The sequence below is a fragment of the Antechinus flavipes genome, chromosome 3, assembly GCF_016432865.1.
Source record: "Antechinus flavipes isolate AdamAnt ecotype Samford, QLD, Australia chromosome 3, AdamAnt_v2, whole genome shotgun sequence".
Classification (NCBI taxonomy): Eukaryota; Metazoa; Chordata; class Mammalia; order Dasyuromorphia; family Dasyuridae; genus Antechinus; species Antechinus flavipes.
The window spans coordinates 234,458,799-234,478,307 of record NC_067400.1 but is presented as its reverse complement, the minus strand read 5'-3'; the positions used below and the strand labels follow the sequence as shown (position 1 = coordinate 234,478,307).

The 19,509-nt window shown below is 36.4% G+C and overlaps 1 protein-coding gene across 1 annotated transcript in view; it reads right to left on the bottom strand.

Moving 5' to 3' along the window:
* The window catches only part of UBE3A (ubiquitin protein ligase E3A), a 112,147-nt gene extending 100,242 nt beyond the window's left edge, over positions 1-11,905 (bottom strand). Inside the window, exon 1 of the mRNA XM_051984654.1 lies at positions 11,871-11,905. The gene's annotated coding sequence lies outside the window, so the exon portion shown is untranslated. The remainder of the gene's footprint in view (positions 1-11,870) is intronic.
* Positions 11,906-19,509: the final 7,604 nt, after the last annotated feature.

Genomic DNA, 19,509 nt, shown 5'->3' with positions numbered 1-19,509 from the left:
CTTCCCAAATAGCATTGGAGATATAATAAATTCCTCTTCAAAAGTCCTAGAAATGAATTCTGGAAATGGAACCACTGCCTTTTTTATGATGGGCTCTATGTCCCTTTAAGTATATATCAGTTCAATAAAGTATTCACTTGCCATTTTTTTCTAAAATATGAGGGGCCAAGGAGGGCAAATTATAAATAGGATGAACAAAGCTCATATTAAACAGTTCAAGTGACTCTGAAAAAAAGAGGCATATTGCAAATCAGGAAAAATATGCGTTATTTGTTCATTAGTTAAGGCTAAATCTTTCAAATGATCCCACATTTAGGTGGAAGGTTAATATATAAAATCAATGTTTTAAGAAGTCAAATTCCTATAAATGTTAATTAAAGACCAACCTATACATATAACCTAGCTTTTGAATATCAGTTCTAGTTCACACTTACTAGATGTGTGACTAGACAAGCCATTTATGATTTACCATTTCCTCATATCACATAAAATAAGAGAGTTCTAGCTTAACCTTAATTTTATGTCATATGTATATTTGCATTGGAAGATTAGGTAAATCTGCCAAAAGCAACCAAATATCTACTTAATATACACATATAACAAAAATAGTGTCTTTAAGAAAAGTGGAAACAATCACATTTGTTTCAAGGGAAAAGGAGTTTCAATTCAAGATAACTTTTTAAATATTTTTGTTCACTATAAGGAAGTAAATAATGAAAACTAGATTGTGAAACATTGTTTTATAGCCACAAGTACAAATGTTTAATATTTATCAACAAGTATGAATAAGTCGTATTTTAAGCAAATTGTCCTTAAGTTTTACAAGATATTTTTTCTATTAAAAAGTCACTCTTAGTGGATAGAGCACCAGCCCTGAAGTCAGGAGGACCTGAGTTCAAATCTGGTCTCAGACACTTAACACTTCCTAGCTGTGTGACCCTGGACAAGTCACTCAACCCTAATTGCCTCAGGGTGGGGAAGTCACTCTTAAATTTTATTTTATTTTTTTGTAGAACTAATATATATTTTTTATCTTTAACCAATCCATCAATGTGCCAGGAACTGGGAAGATGAAAATAAAAATCAAAGTCTCTGTGTTCAAGAAACTTACATTATGCTAAGAAAACAAGTATTTACAAACATTTGACAAAACAAGGGTTTTCCTCACTGTAAAATGGACAACATAAATTTAATTTTCATTATAACTGAAAAAAACATAATGTATCATGGATTCCCTTATTCCCTCCAGTTGTTAACACTCCTCTTTTCCCAAGTGCCCCAAATTATATATCTTTTTGTATTTGCTCATCCTTTTGCGAATTGTATTTCTCTCCTCTAAATCAGTAACCTGTTGAAAGCTGGGACTGATTTCTTCTGGGAACACTTAGCAGTATACCTGGTATACATTAGGGACCTAATAAATGCTAGCAGCATTGAATATTCCAAATCCTATCATGAATAGGAAAGATAGGAAGCAGTGTGGTCTAGCAAGAATAACAATACATTTGGAGGCAGAGGACTTCATTTCAAAACCTGGCTCTATTATTTGCTATTTGTATGAGTTTGAGTAAATCAATCCCTTTATCTGTCTTGACCTTCCATTTTTTCCACATTTGCAAAATAAAGGGGATGTTCTTTCAGATCTAAGGTTAATCCTATAATTTGTGAACCTATGTATGCTGAACCCGTATAAACCCATGAAATATAACAATTAGGAACAATTGTCAAAGAACAATTCCCAAAAATAAATTGAACTGTCATAATTTAGTCCCATTAAGTTATACCCGACTCTTCATGACCTCACTTGTAGTTTTCTTGGCAGAGATACTGGAGTGGTTTTGCCATTTCCTTCTCCAGCTCATTTTACAAATGAGGAAACTGAGGCAAACAATGTGAAGTGACTTGCCCAGGGTCACACAGCTAATGAGGGTCTGAGGTCAAACTCACAAAGATGAGTCTTCCTAACTCCAGGCCCAAAACTCTTATCCACTGCTGTCCTGCAGATAAATGAACAGGAATATTGAAAAGCAATGAATCAGTTAAAAGTACATAAGGAAAGAAGGAAAAAACAATTAGTCTAATCATTTAAGAAACTCCCCACCCCAAATAATAGTCTAATTCGAAATGTGTGGTTGTAAAAGATATACATTCACATATGTCCTCAAAGTGAGAGAAAACAAAAGCTGCAGATATACTAACTAAACTAGTAAGAAAAAATAACAAAAGTCATATGGTGGTACAAAAGTCAAGAATTTGAAGGGAAGGGAACCAAACAATTTTAAAAAGGAAAAATGGTGATAGGGATGTAGCACCACTGAACATCGTACTATACTGATGAAACACTGTTGAAACACTTTTCAAAAACTTTTTTGTTTAAAAAAAAAAAAGTTTAAATCTGATCAGTGGAACAGATTAGGAGAGTAAGGCACAGAAACCCTGGAACATCATGGACTACCATTTGATAAACCCCAAGGACACCACTGGATATTCACTGTTCAATTCTTAGCTAAAGTCAAAAATAGATAGATGGATGGACAGACAGATGGACAGATAGATAGATGGTGCTTCTAAGGACTACCTACATAAGCAAAAGCTAATGGAAAAATGGGGGGAAATTTTTGTAAAGCCAAAAGATATAACATTAAGAAAAGAGGAAAACAGAAGGCAGTACCTTGCACAAGCTAAGAAGGAAAAAGTATTAACTGAACAAGACACAAAAAAAAATCATAAAAAGTAAAATACAATTTTAACTATATAAAATTGAAAAGGTTTTTGCATGAACAAAAACATGGCCACTAGAATTGAAAGGGAAATTTGACTGGAAAAAATCTTTATGGCAACTAATTCTGATGAAGGTCATATGTAAAGAGAGAGTACAAAAATAAAGTGTCCAAAGAAGATGAAGTTTCCAAAGGAAAAAAAAAAAGCAAGCTATCAACAAGCATATGAAAGAATGTATCACTAATAAGAAAATGCAAATTAAAATACCAATGAGGTTTCATTATTCATTAGACTGACAAAAATTACAAAGAATTAAAATGGTGAAATGTTTAATGAGATATGGGAAGATTAAGACACACTCTTTGTAGTGGTATCATCAAATTAGTCACCTAGAATTTATTAAGCACCTAATATGAGCTGGGCACTGTGCTAAACACTGAGAAGACAAAGAAAAGGAAAAAAAAATAACCTGCTCTCAAAAAACTAGCTCATAATCTAATGGAGGATGCAACTTGCAAACAAATATGTACCAACAAAATACATAAAGACTAATTGGAGATAATCACAGAGGAAAAGGACTGGAATTAAAGAGAACCTTCTTGTAGAAGGTGGGATGTTAGCTGAGACTTGAAGAAAGCCAGGAAAGTCCGGAAGATGAGGATGGAAAGCATTCTAGGAATGATAAACAGCCAGTAAAAATGTCTCCAAATAGGAAGATGGGAATGAAGAACAGCAAGGAGGACCATTTCATTGAATTGCTGGGGGAAAGGGGAGAAGAAGGAGAGGAGGCAGATTATGAAGCACTAAGTATTCTGAGAAATTATTTGGAATTACTTAAGAAATCAGAAGTAGCATGACAGAATGGATAGAGAGTCAATCTAGAAACTACGAAAATATGGGTTCAACCCTGGGTCACCTGACACATACTAGCTGTATTGACCACTGGTCGGTGACCAGTCACTTAATCTCATTAGAAGAGGAAACTTTCTCATCTGGTAGCAATTGCATTTATATATGAAATCATGAGTCCAGTTTCTACTTTAAAGTCACTAAACGATGTTCCTAAAATGGATGAAGAAAAACAAAGTACTCTCATACACTAAAATACAGCAGCATTTTTTGCAAGCACCAAGAACTAAAAAGTGGGTACCCATTCAATTGAGGTTTTAAAGTAAATGATAGCATACAACGTAATGAAATATTATAAGAAATGATTCAGAGGGAAGTAAAACAAAAAGAACAATGAATATGACAATCACACTAATATAAAGAAAATTATATTCAAAGACTTCAAAAATCTGATTACTATAGTAACAAACTATGTCTTCAGGGACATAGATAAAGCACACCTTCCTCCAGACTGCACAGAGGTGGTATAATTTTTTCCCCTCATTTATTGATAAAGGATGATAAAGAGGAGTGGAAGACCACCTCCCAAGGTGTGTGAGAGGAAAATCACTAGGATTATCAGTAAAATATTTAAAGAGGAAAAAATCCAAAATATGAGCATGTTATTTTCTGATTATTTTACCACAAAAAATTTATCAATTGCATCAAGAAAATATTAGACTATTGCTGCTGCCAGAACTGTTAGTTAATAAACTGGTAGCACAGATTTTGCTTCTGTAGGATCTCATGGTTCCTCTCTAATCCTACACCTCTGTAGCCCCAGTGGATTGCCCCTTATCACTATTCAACAAGTCTAATACAATCGTTTTCTAATAATTCTTGCCTCCTATCATTTCTTATTCCAATCTGTTCTTCATATTGTGCTTAGACTTATCTTCCTAATGCATAAAACTAATCATGTTACTCCTTTGCTATAAGATTTAGAGTTAAAAGAAAAATTTGTTTAGTTATCTAGTCTTCATTTTAATAGTAGCACGCACACACACACACACACACACACACACACACACACACACACACACACAGAGTGTGTGTTAAGGTATAAAAAGTACTTTACATCTCATTCAATCTGTACAATTAGATTCCTCTATTTTACAGATGAAGAAATTAAGGCCCTGAGAGATTACAAGATTATACATGTCATTGTTACCTACAATTCCTACATAGTGTATTGTGGGATGGATCAATTACATCAACTGTGAATGACTTTTATATTCTCAGCAACATCCAAGACTATTCTGAAGAACAGGATGAAAAATGCTATCTATACCCCCAAAAAAAGAACTGATTGTATCTGAATACAGATTGAAGTGTATTTTTTTTTCTACTTCACTTTTTCTTGAGGATTTTTTTTTTGGGGGGAGGCAGATCTAGGATTTCTTTCACAATGATTTTATGGAAATGTTTTACATACTTCCACACTGACAAGCTTTTAAAACACAAGTTTTAAAAAACAAATGTAAAAAATTGTTTTATATGTAACTGGGAAAAATAAAAATATTAAATAAAAGATATATCTACACATTACATATTACACAAAGAACAATTCTTTCAAGTATCTCCTTTACCTGGCCCTCAAGGGCCTCTACAATGAGGTGTCACCCTACTTTTTCAACCTAATCTCACATTATTAGTACTCATTCAGTACTTTACATTTTACAAATTGTACTATTCGATTTCTAGAACACATTGTACTTTTTCGCCTAATGCTTTTGCTTATGCCGGTTCCTTTGCCTCCTCTTAAATGCATGTTCAACTCAAATATTAGTTCCTCCACTAAATTTTCCTTTATCAATCTCCAGGTCAACTCAAATATTAGTTTCTTCATTAAATTTTCCTTGATCAATCTCCAGGAAAGTACTATTTCCCTCTCAGACACCACAAAGGACTTTGTTTTGAATTTTTGTATTTGGTGGATGTGTTATTCTTCTACAGTATGCAATAAGCCAAATAAAGGTAGATATTACACTTTCTAAATTCAGAGTACTTTGCACACAGTAGGTGTATGATATATTTAATTGAAATGAACTAACCAAACCGTTTTTAAAAACTCTTTGATTAGGAGTAAGTTTTGGAAAGATCTAATGTTAGTGAGAAAATTATTAAAAATCTTTTTCTAAGACAGGACTAAGAGCCCCCAAATCTAATCTCTACCTCTGAGGACTCTTCTTCCACTGGGCAAATGATAAGGATCATGTGACTATCCTTAGAGTTAAATCAACATATGCTGGCTACCTTTAAATAATTTTATTTTTAATAGTAGCAAGCAAGTTAGATAAGTAATCTAAATGTAAACTTTGTAGGCAGGGGCTAGCTTTCTTTTTGTTTTATGTTTCGAGTACTTAGTACAATTCCTTGTAAATATGGCAAATAAGCAATTCAAAATTGAAAAGATCTCAAAGATCCCTAAGTCCCAACACCATCTTTTGACAGATTAAGAAAGTGAGGCACAGAAGTGACAGGTTCATAACTTAACCAACATCACAGAACTAATGAGAATCTGAACCCAGGTTTTGCTACCTTCAATTAATCCAGTACTTCAATTAATACTTCAAATTGAAATCTGAAAAGTACTAGTTCAAATCTAACTAATTGTGACCATATTAAGTAGATAGGATTGATTAGAACTGAACTATTTCTAATAGAATTATCAGACTTATCGCTAATATTAATATTTCTATCACAGAAAAAAACTTATTTCTAGATCTTCTAGTTCCCAGAAAATATATGACATTTTAAATAAAATTGCAGGCTTACATAGTGCCAAGCATGACAGGCTATTGTTTTTCCAACTAGTCTTCCAGCTCCTTGTAGGCGGAGCTCCTTTTTATGCTTCCTATTCCTTTTAGTATCACTATGTCCTGCAGATAATAGTAGACAATCAATAAATTTAATGATTGAAAATTGCATATGTGTAATATTCTAAAGAACGGGAAAAAAAGGAAGATTCTACAACTATAAAGACAAGAGAGGCAACATGTACAAAGGGCTAGCTAATTTTCTATCAAGAAGACCTGCATTCAAATTTGCATTCAAATTAATTAACACACTAACCACATGACATTAAATAAATTGTTTTTCCTTTCAATGTCCATAAAGGACATAAATTTAACGTGGGCTTTCCCTACAGGAATATATAGTTGCTAAACTGAATTTAAAAGATTTGCTCACACATGGAATTCCTCATACTGATCTACCTTTTCCCCTAAAAGACAACTAAACAAAATAGAAGGAAGAAAAAACTTAACTTTTAAGCATAGTGAAGTATAATGAGCCTTGGGTAGAAATTAAAGAAGAAGATCTGGCATGACTCAAGAAGTTTCAAATATTTCTCCATTGTATATATGGGTATAGCATGAAGAGGACAAAATTTTTCTTTAAGGTTTGCACAGAGCTTTGAAAACATCTCATTTTAACCTTGTAATAACACAGGGAGGCAAGTGATATCTCATTTTACAGATGAAGAATCTGAGGCAGACAGGTTAAGAGATACACAGTAAGTGTTAGAAGTTGAATTTGTAAAAAGGAACAGCACTAGATTTGAAGTCAAGATTATATCTAAATTCAAATCTAGTCTCGCACATACTAGCTATGTGACCCTGGGCAAGTCATTAAATCCATTGACTGCCTCAGTTTCCCCAACTGTAAAATAAAGATAATAATAATACCAACACCAAGCTGTTGTGATGATCAAGTGAGATATTATTTGTCTAAGTCCTTAGTGAAGATTTGTGATGGAAAGAGCATCCACATTCAGAGAGAACTATGGAGACTGAATGTAGATCAAAAGCATTGCATTTTCATCTTTTTATTCGTTTGTTTTTTCTTTCTTGAGTTTTTTTTTTCTTTTTGATCTGCTTTTCTTGCACAGCATGAAGAATATGGGAAATACATTTCGAAGAACTGCACATGTTTTAACTTATATTAGATTGCTTGCTGTTTATAGAAGGGGTGAGAAAAATTTGGAACACAAAATGTTGCATAGGTGAATGCTGGAATCTAGCTTTGCCTGAATTTGGAAAAATAAAAAGCTACTTTAAAAAGTCCTTATTGGGACAAGTAGGTAGACATAGTGAATATAGCACAGGCTCTGGAGTCACGAAGACCAGGGTTCAAATCAGAACTCAAATCCTGATGTTTTTGTTAAACAAGTGGGGTTTTTAATTGCCAAGTTCCTTTTATTCTTTTTACTATTTTAGCTGTTGTATGATCCTGGGCAAGCTGCTTAATCCTGATTAAAAAAAAAAAAAAAAAAAAAAGCACTTAGCATAGGACCTGGCACACACTAGGTACCAAATAAATGCTTATTCCCTCCCCTCCAGCAATCTAAGCCGCCTAATTGCCTCTTAAAATGTTAAAAGAATTTGAAAAATAAAAAGCACTATGGAAAAAAAAGATACAAATCTGCACTATGAGACTATATTATGGTTTTATGATTTTACCCAAAAACTTTAACTCAAAAATCATTTCTATATATTTTTTATACCTGAAAAACAGAGAATTGCTCATTTACACAAGAAACTGCTTGTGTACATAGTTAATGTTAATGGTTCTGTTTGGAAAGCTGCTAGAGAACACATCCAACAACTTTTTTTTTTAAAGTAAACATCTGGAAATACTATTGTTTCAAGCTAAAATTTTAGACATGACTAGAAGTTTTGGAAACTTCCACTGCCTACAAAATGAGTAAAAGTAGAAAAATTCTCCAAATTTTCAAGGAAAAAAATGGCATGATCTCAAAAAGTCAAGATAACAGAACTGTCACAATGTCATACAACTAAAAAAGTGCCACAAGTTTTTAACAAGACTTCATGAATGCTCTACTAAAGTGCTATTCCCAAGAAACAAAGGTGATCCTGAGGTTCCTTGCGGAGGGCAACAATGTTCAGGGGCAGGTAGAGCATGAAGTTTTGATAAAGCCTACCCCAGGGGAAGCTTAGAGAAGTTTATCGACAGAGATGTTGCTACCACATCTACCAAGGGACTAGTTGGGCTGCACCCAAGTCACAGAGAAGTTTCCCAAAATATCAACAGAGACGGTAACCAATATCAATGAAATCAAAGTTCTTTTGAAGTAGCTACATAGTACCTTACTCTGATACTTTGAAAGATCTGTAATTTTATCAGTTAGGGTACTCCCTCCATAGACAAAGATCTCAACCCTTACATGTTTCATGAGCTCGTAGTACTGAAAAATTCATCACCTACTGGCCAACATTCTGTTAATGAGCCTCTCTACACTAAACTAAACTGGTACTCCAACCACAGGGCCAGTTTGTCACACAATCCATATCTAAAACTCTTTGAATTTAGTAGGATCTAAGAGAGTTTGCTATAGAGAATCTGAAGCCACTTAGAGTAGGACTTTAATGTTAGGGCTATATATTCATTTAATATTCTTGTGTTTATTTTACCTTATCTTACAATTCATTCGATTCTCCTGACACACTGCTTCAACATTAATTAAAAGTCAGTAATAATGACAAGTAATGCAGAGAATAATAACTCACATTTATAACACACCTTAAAGTTTATGAAGTGTGTGATACTTATTGAGATGAAGGAGAGAAGGGGAAAATTTTGAGGAAGGGAGCTTGAGTAGAGAGTTAATCAGCAATGAGAAAAGCTCTTATTGATATTTGAAAATGTTCAAGTGGGATAAAGATGAGTAACAAATGATTGCTGGGCAAATAAAAATTTTCAAGTAATTAACTAACTGGTAAAAGATGTACAGTATTCTATGTGGGTGTTAACTAATCGATATATTTAATTAAAATGGAAAAATTGCTACTGTGAACATTTATTCTACAACTAAAATTATAACAAGGAATCACTGTGCTGTAACCAGTTAGAAATTGGATCATGATCATCAATATGTTTTATATCCTATTAAAAGGTATGATAATTTTAGTTCTATCAGAATAGAGTTCAAAGTGCACTTCTTGCTGAGGGTTTATTCAACCTCTGATAGACTCAACAAGTAGCATCAAAAGAGTAAATCTGTATTGAAGCAGTAAAGCAGAACTACTTGCCTGCTATTAATCCCAGGAGAACCACAGAAGTCAATCAAAAAATTTTTTTATCCACTAAGGATTTCACAGGGTTGCATGTCAGATACAGGGCATCCCAAAAGTCTTCATAAGTTTCAAGCTTTAGGTTTTTTTTTTTTTTTTAAGCTTTAATTTATGTTAATTAACATAAAACTGCCCAAAGACTTGGGATATCCTATACATAACCAGCATCATGACTATATGATTACTCTTCAGGCTTTACTTAAAATCACCTTTAATATTTCCTTCTATAATAGCTGACTGAATTTCTACTATAGTCCTACTTTGATGCCTCCTTCTGGCATGGAACTACATCTGCATTTTTGAAGACTAGGCTAGTGCAGTACAAGCCTTCCAATATTCCTCTCTAATCATTAATGGACTGTATACCTGTTGTTTGAAGATTAATCAAATTCTTTGGAGAAACATCATTTTAATAATGAAATATCTAAACTACAATATCAGATGAGAAATACAACTCTTATGAAAAGTTTGGATTCTGTGCTGCATAAGAGTATCCACACTAATGAAAAATTAATTTAAATCCCGACATGTAATTTGCTGCTCACTTCAACTATTTTATATTATTTTCATGTTTATGTTATTTCCCTAAAATCATTTCAGTTTCCTGAGGAAAAACTTCTCTTTTATAACCCCATAAAACCTCACAAAATGATTATCACACAGTAGGCTGGATAAATGTGTAAAATTCAACTGAAGCAGGATTAACTGGGTCTGATTTGTTCTCAATCCAAGACTATTATTTTTGCCCATGAAATTCTTTTTGTCTATTAAGAAAACTTTAACATGTGATCAAAATATACTTACTTTTTTTTCATGTCAAACCTGATAAAAGAGTTGCTCTTTAACACTGTAGTTGTTCTATATAATATCTACAATCACTAATGGATAATAAAATGCTAACTTGAAATTTTTATTTTATAAAAGTTTGCATTTTAAAAGTTAAATTGCTACTTCCCCTCCCAAGCCGGTTTTGTTTTTTAATGATCAAGGTTTTAGAATGTCTAGTTGCAACCACTTATTGCCTATAAGTGTTTTTATTAACACTTGTGTCACCAAAGCTATCACTGGAGAAGTTGCCTGAACTTCTGTTGCTAAAGAAGCATTTCCTATCCTAAACACAACTTTAGATTCCCATTCAACAAGGGACTAAGTGTTACTATTTTAAATTTTTGCTTGCTGGCCACCTAATAAATGTGATCCTGATACGGTTCTACACCTCTTCTATTTTTGTCCTCCCATAGGATGTCATAAAAAGCAAACAAAATGAGACCATGAATCATCTTTCTAGGATTCTGTTTTTTTTTTTTTTTTTTTTTGGGGGGGGGGAGGAGGAAGGAGAGAGGTGGAAAGACACCACCTGTCTCTCTTGGACTAAAAAATAAATAAATAAATCCATAGGAAAGAATGCTATTTGGCAGCTTTTCGTCTATACCTATTTCATTTAGGGAAGAGCAGCTTCTTCCACACGAACTTAGCATTAAAGCACAGGCCAAAGGCCTGGCGTTGGTCTGTACGTGAATCTGTTTTCTTCCCTCTTTCATTCACTTCGTTGGGGGAGGGAGAAGCAGCAGAACTATTTCCAGGTGTATGTTTTCGTATATGTGTGCATTTTCGTGTGCGTGTGTATGCTCTCTCAGTTGGGAGGAGGAGGGTGATCAGAACTATTTCCCGGCTAAATTTGACACACATCGCCCGCTAGCAAAAGCCAGGAACTCCAGCGCCACTTGGGGTGGGGGTAGGGGAGCCTAAAAAACACTTTCTCCAAAAGCAAGGTTTGGACCCCGATCCCATCAAATCTAACAGCTCTTCTCCAGTCCTCCCACCCAGAAACAAACTAGAACTCCCCAGCAGATAGTATACGCTAAAAACACGGCGGAGGATGAAGGGAGGAAGCCAGCGCCTGACAGTTTGGAAGGAAGAGGATTCGCTCCTCTCGGGGTGGGCACTAGGTCGTCCCCAGCCCCGCGAACACAAGCTGGGGGGGTGCGCCTCCCGCCCCCTGCCCCTGGCTCCCCGCCTGAGGTTGTTAAAACCCCGCAGGTGATGGTGGAAGGGACGCCTCCCAAACTGACAGTTAGGGCCCGGGCCTGTTTGGGGGCCCCGGCCCTGGGCCCAGCTCCCCGCCTGTCCGCCCAGAGAAGAGGCCCCGGTCTCGCCAACACCAACCTGTGGTGGAGCCCCCGGCTGGGCCGCGGCCCTCGCAGCAGCAGCAGCAGCAGAAGCAGCAGCGGTAGTGGTGGTGGGAGCAGCAGCAGGCGCCGCCGCCGCCCCGCTTCTCCTCCTCCTCCTCCCGCCGCCGCCGCCTCCTCTTTCCCCTTCGCTGCCGCCACCGCCGGGGCTCATGCGGGACCCACGCTTCCTTCTCCGGGACCCGGGGGAAGGAAAGGAGTCCGCGGGGCCGCCGGGGACCCCTCGCTCTTTTCCAGCCGCAGCCGCCGCCGCCGCCGCCGCTCCCCCACCCCGGGGGGCTCAGGGGCCCGCTCGGCCGGTGCTGGGCAGCGGGCGGACGGGCGGCTCCGCGCGGGGCCCGGAGCAGGAGCCGGAGCAGGAGGAAGCGCCGCCGCCGCCCGAGGGGGGCTCTGGGCCGGGGCGCGGGCGCACCGTGAAGCCGGCCTTGGGGGAGGTGGAAGTGGAGGAGGCAGCAGCGGCGGCGGAAGAGGCGGCGGCGCGAAGGGGACGGAAGGCTGGAGAAGAGAGGAGAGCAGTGTGTGTCGGGGAGGGGGGAGGTCGGGGCGGGCAAGGGGCCCTGTAGTCTCCTATAGTCACCCCGAACCCAGCGCCACCATCTTGGGAGAAACACGGATATCACGGCCGCGGCGCAAGCTGGGAGGACTGGCTGGGCGGGCGGAGTATCCCGGCAAGCAATGCGTGCGCCACCCGGGCCTGGCTGGGCGCAGGGGTTCAGGCCTGGGAAAGCTGAGGGGTGGGGATAGTGTTGGGGAAGCCCGGAGGAAAGGGAGGAGGCGGGGCGGCAGCGGCTGCCAGGGACCGAGGGAGGGGGACCGGGGAGAGGAGGAGGAGGAAAGGAGTCGCGGAGGGGGCGGGACGGACCATAGAGTCTCCAAGTTCCTCCCCTTTTCTCTTTCTCTCTCACGGCCGGTTGCCCTGCGGCTTGCCGTCGTCACCGCCGGGTGCAGAGGCGGCTGGGAAGGGGTACCCACTTCGGGGCCGCCCTGAGCCCCTCCGCGCCCCGCAGCCATCTTGGAGTCGGGCAGAGAGGGGGCTGCGGTAAAACGGGGGCCTCAGGCCGGCGCTCTGGGTCTGGGGAGCCCCGTCTTGTGTTAGGCCTGGGAGGTCCCCCTAGAACTGTGAGGGGAGTCGATCCCCTTCTCCCCAAACAGGGATTCTTAACCCGGGATAGATTCCAGAGGATCCTTGAACTTGGACTGGGGAGGGTGGGGGGGAAATGACATCATGATTTTCACCGACCTCTAATTGAAAGTTTGCGTTTGGCTTCAAATATGAATATAGACTACACGTTATTAAGCCCCAGCTACAAACCCACTTTCTGCAAGAAGCCTTTCCGGATTCTCTTTAATGCTAATGTCTTTTCTCTATTATGTCTCATTCGTCCTGTGAAAAGCTAGTTCATATATAGCTGTTTACATAGGGTCTCCCCATTGTAGACTATAAGCTCCTGAGAGAAGGGATTGTTTCTTGCCTTTCATTTACCTAGTGCTTAGCCCAGTACCTGCCCTCAAGAATCTGGCCATCTAATGGTAGGAGACAATTTAGGAGACAACTGGGTACAAATGAGATCTATATAGAGAATAAACATTAAGCACCTGCTATGACGTGCTATATGAGAACTAACACAGATCCACAGCTTCCTTGCCATTCAAGATTCTTTACTCTAATCCCACCAAACCAATCAATTGCCAAATCTTGCCATTTCTGACTCTACAATAATTTTATTCTATTTATTATTCTCTTTACCCTTACAATCTCCACCCTAATTCAAGCAATCTTCACCTATGCTATTGCAGAGGTTTCTAGTTGGTCTTCCCCATTCGAGTCTTCACACAGCTAATAAAGTGATTTTCCTAGAGGTCTGAGCAAGCCATCCTTAAGAACTCAATAAGCATCAATGTTTCTCTATTACTTGTGGGAACAAATATGTTCTCCTTTGCCTGCATTTTCACAACCTGTCCCCTTCTTACATTTAGAATCTTGTTTAAAGTATTAAAGGATAAAGAAAGCCGTTCTGAAAGAACAATATACACGACTCCAACAGTGTAAATAAAAGACAAAATTTAGGTCAAATACAATAAATTATGTTGGTTCTGTACTATCAAAATTAAAGCACAGATCCTTCCTATCTGTTAATTATCAGTAAGTTACAAAAGTACATTGTAGAAAATGACACACGATATCAGTCATAAACATGTTTTGCTTATCTGTTTTGAAAAAAATATGTTTTGTTTGACAAGTTTGGGTGTTTATTGGGAAATGCCCAATGTGAAAACAAAATATTTAAATAAGAATATTTTCTTAAATGACTATATGAAAAACTGGGGGAAAATGGCATAGGAAAGGAAATCACCATGAAGACAGTTACATTTTTTTGGACCAATATCTGTGGCAGAGAACAAAAAATAAATAAAATCTATGAAGAACTTGACAAGATTCCACCAAACAAAATGACCAAAAAAAAGGAAAACAAAAGTTTTTTTTTAATATTCTTTTGACTTGCATTGAGACTTCTTTCTCGGAGATGAATAGTATTTTTCATCATAAAATCTTCAGAATTATCTTGTACCATTACATTACTGAAAATAGCTAAGTCATTCACAATTGATCATCATACAATATTACTGTTACTCTAAAATGCTTTTCTGGCTCACTATATCAGTTTATAGTCTTTCCAGGTTTTTCTGAAAGCATCTTGTTTGTCATTTTTATAACACAATAATGTTCCATCACAATCATATACCACTCTATGGGAAATGATGAGTAGGATGCTCTCAGAAAAATCTGTAAAGTCCTCCATGAACTCAAACAAAATAGAATGTACTGTGTACAAAGAACTAGCAATATTCTGGGATGATCCACTATGAATGACTTGGCAATTTTTAGCAACACAATGATCCACAAGTACTCTGAAAAACTTATGATGAAAAGTCCTATTTATACCCAAAGAAAGAACTTATTTTGCATCTGAATATAGACTAAAGCATACGCTTTCTTACTATATTTTTCTTAAGCTTTTTTTTTATGTGTATGTCTGTGAAGATTAATGTTTTCTTTCATAACACTTGTGGAAATGTTTTGCATAATTTCACATGTACCTTCTTAATGGGAATTAGGAGTGGGGATAATGAAGAAAATCTGGAACTCAAAAATTTAAAAACATGTAAAAATTGTTTTAAATGTAGCTGGAGAAAAATAAAAAAAAAAATTTAAAGAAAAAAAACCACATACTACAATTTCTTCAGCCATTCTCCAATTAATGAGCATACCTTAAATTTCCAATTCTAAAAAACTGTATTTTTGTACAAATAGGACCCTTTATTATCTCTTTGAGATATAGGAATGGTGGTAGTATTGCTAGGTCAAAGGGTTTGTACAGTTTATAGATATTTGTGCATAGTTCCAAATTGTTTTCCACAATGCAAACAAATCATTTCATAACTCCATCAACAATGCATTATAGTATTCCAATTTTTCCATATGATCTCCAATATCTATTGCCTTCTTCTCTATCCTTTTACCCAATCTAATAGTTATAAGGTGATACCTCAGAGTTATTTTCATTTGTCTTTCTCTAATAATAGTGATTTAGAACATTTGGTCATCTGACTAGAGATAACTTTAATTTCTTCTTCTGCAAACTGCCTGGTCACTCCTTTGGCCATTTATCAATTGGGGAATAACTTATATTCTTAAAATTTGACTAAGTTTTCTATAATAAAGTGATGAGGATTTTATTAAAGTTGCTATAAATTTTCTTCTAGTTTCCTGTTTTCTTCTAATCTTGGCTGCATAGCTTTTGTTTGTGCAGAACCCTTTTAATTTAATGTAATCAAATGTATCTATTTAAATTCCTGTGATCTTTTCTATGTCTTGTATCATCTTAAATTCTTCTTTTATACATAGATCTTACAGGTAAAGTATTTCAAGCTTCTCTAATTTGCTTATGATGTCACCCTTTGTTTCTAAATCATGTACCCATTTTGACCTTATCTCACTATACAGTTGGAGATATCAGTCTATACCTACTAATTGCTAAAGTGCTTTCTAGTTTTTCCAGCAGTTTTAGTCAAATAGTGAGCTCTTGTCCCAAAAGCTTAGTTCTTTGGGTTTATCAAATATACTGTGATCATTTACTATTATGTATTGTGTATCTAATCTATTCCACCAATCCACTATTCTATTTCTTAACCAGTACCAGATTAAAAAAAAAAATGATTACTGCTTTAATATTTTGAGATCTTGTACTGCTGGGCCACCACTCTTCACTATTTTTCTTGCTCTATCTCCTCTACATTCTGTTTTGCTTCTGACTTCTGCTTCCTTTAATTTTTCTTTCCTTCCATCAGCCCTCTCTACCCTTCTTTTTTCTTTCCCCCTTCCTATTTTTTTTTCAAGGTAAGTTATGCTCCCATCTTTCTTCCACTGTAAAAGCTTGCTTGTTTTTGCCTCTTTTACATGAGGTAATTTTTCCCATTCTTCCATTTCCTTTCCCCTTCTCCCAATACATCCCTCTTACCCTTTAATATTTTTAAAAAATCATCCTATCATAGTCAACTCATTTCCATGTCCTTTATGTATGCTCTTTTTAACTCCTAGTAATAATGATCAAATTCTCAGAAGTTACAAATATTATATTCTCATAAAGGTTTGTAAACAATTTAACCTTACGAATTCCTTATGATTTCTCTTTCATGTTTATTTTTCTATGCTTCCCTTGAGTCTTGTATTTGAAAGTGAAATTTTCTATTTAATTCTGGTCTTTTTATCAAGAATGCTTAGAAGTCTATTTCATTAAATATCCATTTTTCTCTCTGAAGAATTATACTCAGTTTTGTTGGATACCTTGTTTTTGTTTATAATTTTAACTTTTTTGCCTTTTGGAATACCATATTGTAAGCTTTCCTTTCTTTTAAAGTAGAAGCTGATAAATCTTGTGTGTTCCTGACTGTGGCTCTATGATATTTGAATTGTTTGTTTCTGTTTACTTGCAACATTTTCTCATTGACCTGAGAGCTCTGGAAGATGGCTATGATATTCTTGAGAGTTTTCATTTTGGGGTCTTTTTTCCAGGGTTTATCAGTGGATTCTTTCAATTTCTACCTTGTCCTTTGATTCTAGGATGTTAGGGGCAGTTTTCCTTGATAATTTATTGAAATAAGATATCTAGGCTCTTTTTTTAAAAATCATTTTCAGTAGTCCAAATTTCTTAAATTCTCTTTTCTCTTATTTTTATAAATTTGGCCCCTTATAAACTTATAAACTTGGTAAATAAGGCCTTTATCACAAAAACGTGCTGTAAAAATTGTTTTCCAGTTTCCTGCTTTTGGTTTTGTTTGCTGTGGCACTCCTTTAGTAAGAACCTTTCTATGTGGTCCTATTTGTATTATCCATGTAATACAACATTCAGCCTCCATATTTATAATGTATGCATTAATACAAAAAATATTACTCTAATGCAATTATTGTATTAGAATAATAAAATTGCATTCTAATACAATCAGTACTTACACATTCAACCTCATAAAAGTTATTTCAAAGGAATTCCTCTTCTGACTTATAAAGGAAATATCAGAAAAAAAGATGCTAATTTTCTCTAGTTGATCTCTTAAATTAGGCATCCAAAAAGAGTAGCCCCGAATAGAAAATGCCTTCAGTAGATCCCTGAAAATCACTTAGGATATATTTGGATATCTTTTATGTCACTTATATGAAGCCTCTACATGTAGCATCTCCTCAGGACAGAGTTTCCTCACTAGTGGACTTTGTCCCTGTAGGACAAATGATAACTTTTCTCCTTAGAAGTCTATGCCAGGTAATCCAATAGTACTGGGATTAGTATTAGTTAACATCATAGCTCATGAGCTTCTATGTGGTTTATCCCTCTCCTATATCAATTTTAACTAGTTGATATCAATTAGCTTTCCAAAGGGATTTTTTTTTTTTTTAACTAAGAAGATACAGTAAGGAAATGATTAAACAAAATTTCCTAAATAAGTCCCTGGGGAGAACAGGGTCAAATCAAAGCACAAATATATTGAAAGTATAGAAAGTGTAGAGAACTTGTGGGCACAAGAGATACCTCACAATTCCTATCCTGTGGAGTCTTTTTTCTCCCCACCAAGTATATTCCTGCTTGTGGTGTCCCAGACAGCAAATTGCTCAGCGTAGCTGGCCTAGCTCCTTGCAAGTGTGTCTCAGCTAACAGGTCAGTCTTCCTGTTGCTATGAGTCAAGATCTTCCTAGTAACCAGAAAAGATCTTCACCAGACTCAACTACTGGCTCTATGGCTCTACTTATTGTGGCTCCTGGAATGGCTTTGATCTCATAGTTGATACTCATTTACCTATAATCAAGAAGGAAGTAACAAGAATAAGAGATTCTACATGTTCATAGACACATGGTTAGGTGGGAGATAGGACCTGATACCTCATCCCTCCCCAGTAGTTCACACAAAACTCCTCACAAGCTGATAGGTAGCGGGCGCACACACACACACACACACACACACACACACACACACACACACACACACCATAAAGGCAAAGGGAAGAAGATAATGCCAGTCTTTTTTTAATCAAACATACTTCCAGCTCCATCATCAGTCCTTCCAGGTCTGAAGCCAACTGAAAAATTGCAGACTAGCCCCTTAGTATTCATGATTGAAAGGAAATTCCTCAGTTATGTTAGATTACAATCAGGTAGGAATTTTGGGCATTAAGAACCAAGACTTTTTTTTGGCTATTCCTCCATTTTAACAAATCACAGAGCTATAGTTTAAAGAACCCATAAGTCTGATTTTTAAAAAATTAAAAAACATCATTCTATTTCAATTTGTTTGGAATCTTCCCCATATATATAGCTTTTTAAAAGAGATAACTTGAAAAATAAAGCCCTGGAGGCCTTTAAAATTAAAATTAAATAAAATTTTCAGATGTCATGTAGTCCTTCCCTCTCATTTTTTACAGATGAGAAAACTGAGGCTTAGAGAAATGAAAAGACTTTTTCTATGATCTCTTTTATGTTATAACTTTGATAAAATTCATTATTGATAGTATACTGTTTTTAATTTTTTCATAATATATCTTTCCATTGCATTTTGGGTAACCTGCAATTTTTGTTTTTTGGTAATCGTGATAGTACATGATTTGTATACATGTGATGTCACCAAAAGAATACAAGAACTAAAAAGATTATTTCATTTTGTAGAGTAATTTGAGAAATAATTTAAAATGTTTCAAATTCCCTATTGCAGTCCAGCCTAGCTTATTATCCATCTGCAATAAAGGTAATATATTGAGGGACTGTTTCAATTAGTTGTCTACCCAATTGCAAATCATAGTCAATAATGTTCTTCTCAATAAGCATACATATGCTTCTATCTTAATTTTCTGTGTGAATTGTGAGGCCATAAATCTAAGAACTTGAAATTTGTTCATTAAAAATTGACCATAAATGACTTCAGTTCAACCATATAATAACTACAGATGGATAGTACAAGTATTTTTTTAATACTCATGGAGAATTTAAGCTGGAACAATCTCCAGGGTGTTGAATAGTTTAATCTGAAAGATTTATAAGGAGGCTTGGACAAGAATGGAAGAAAAAAATACAC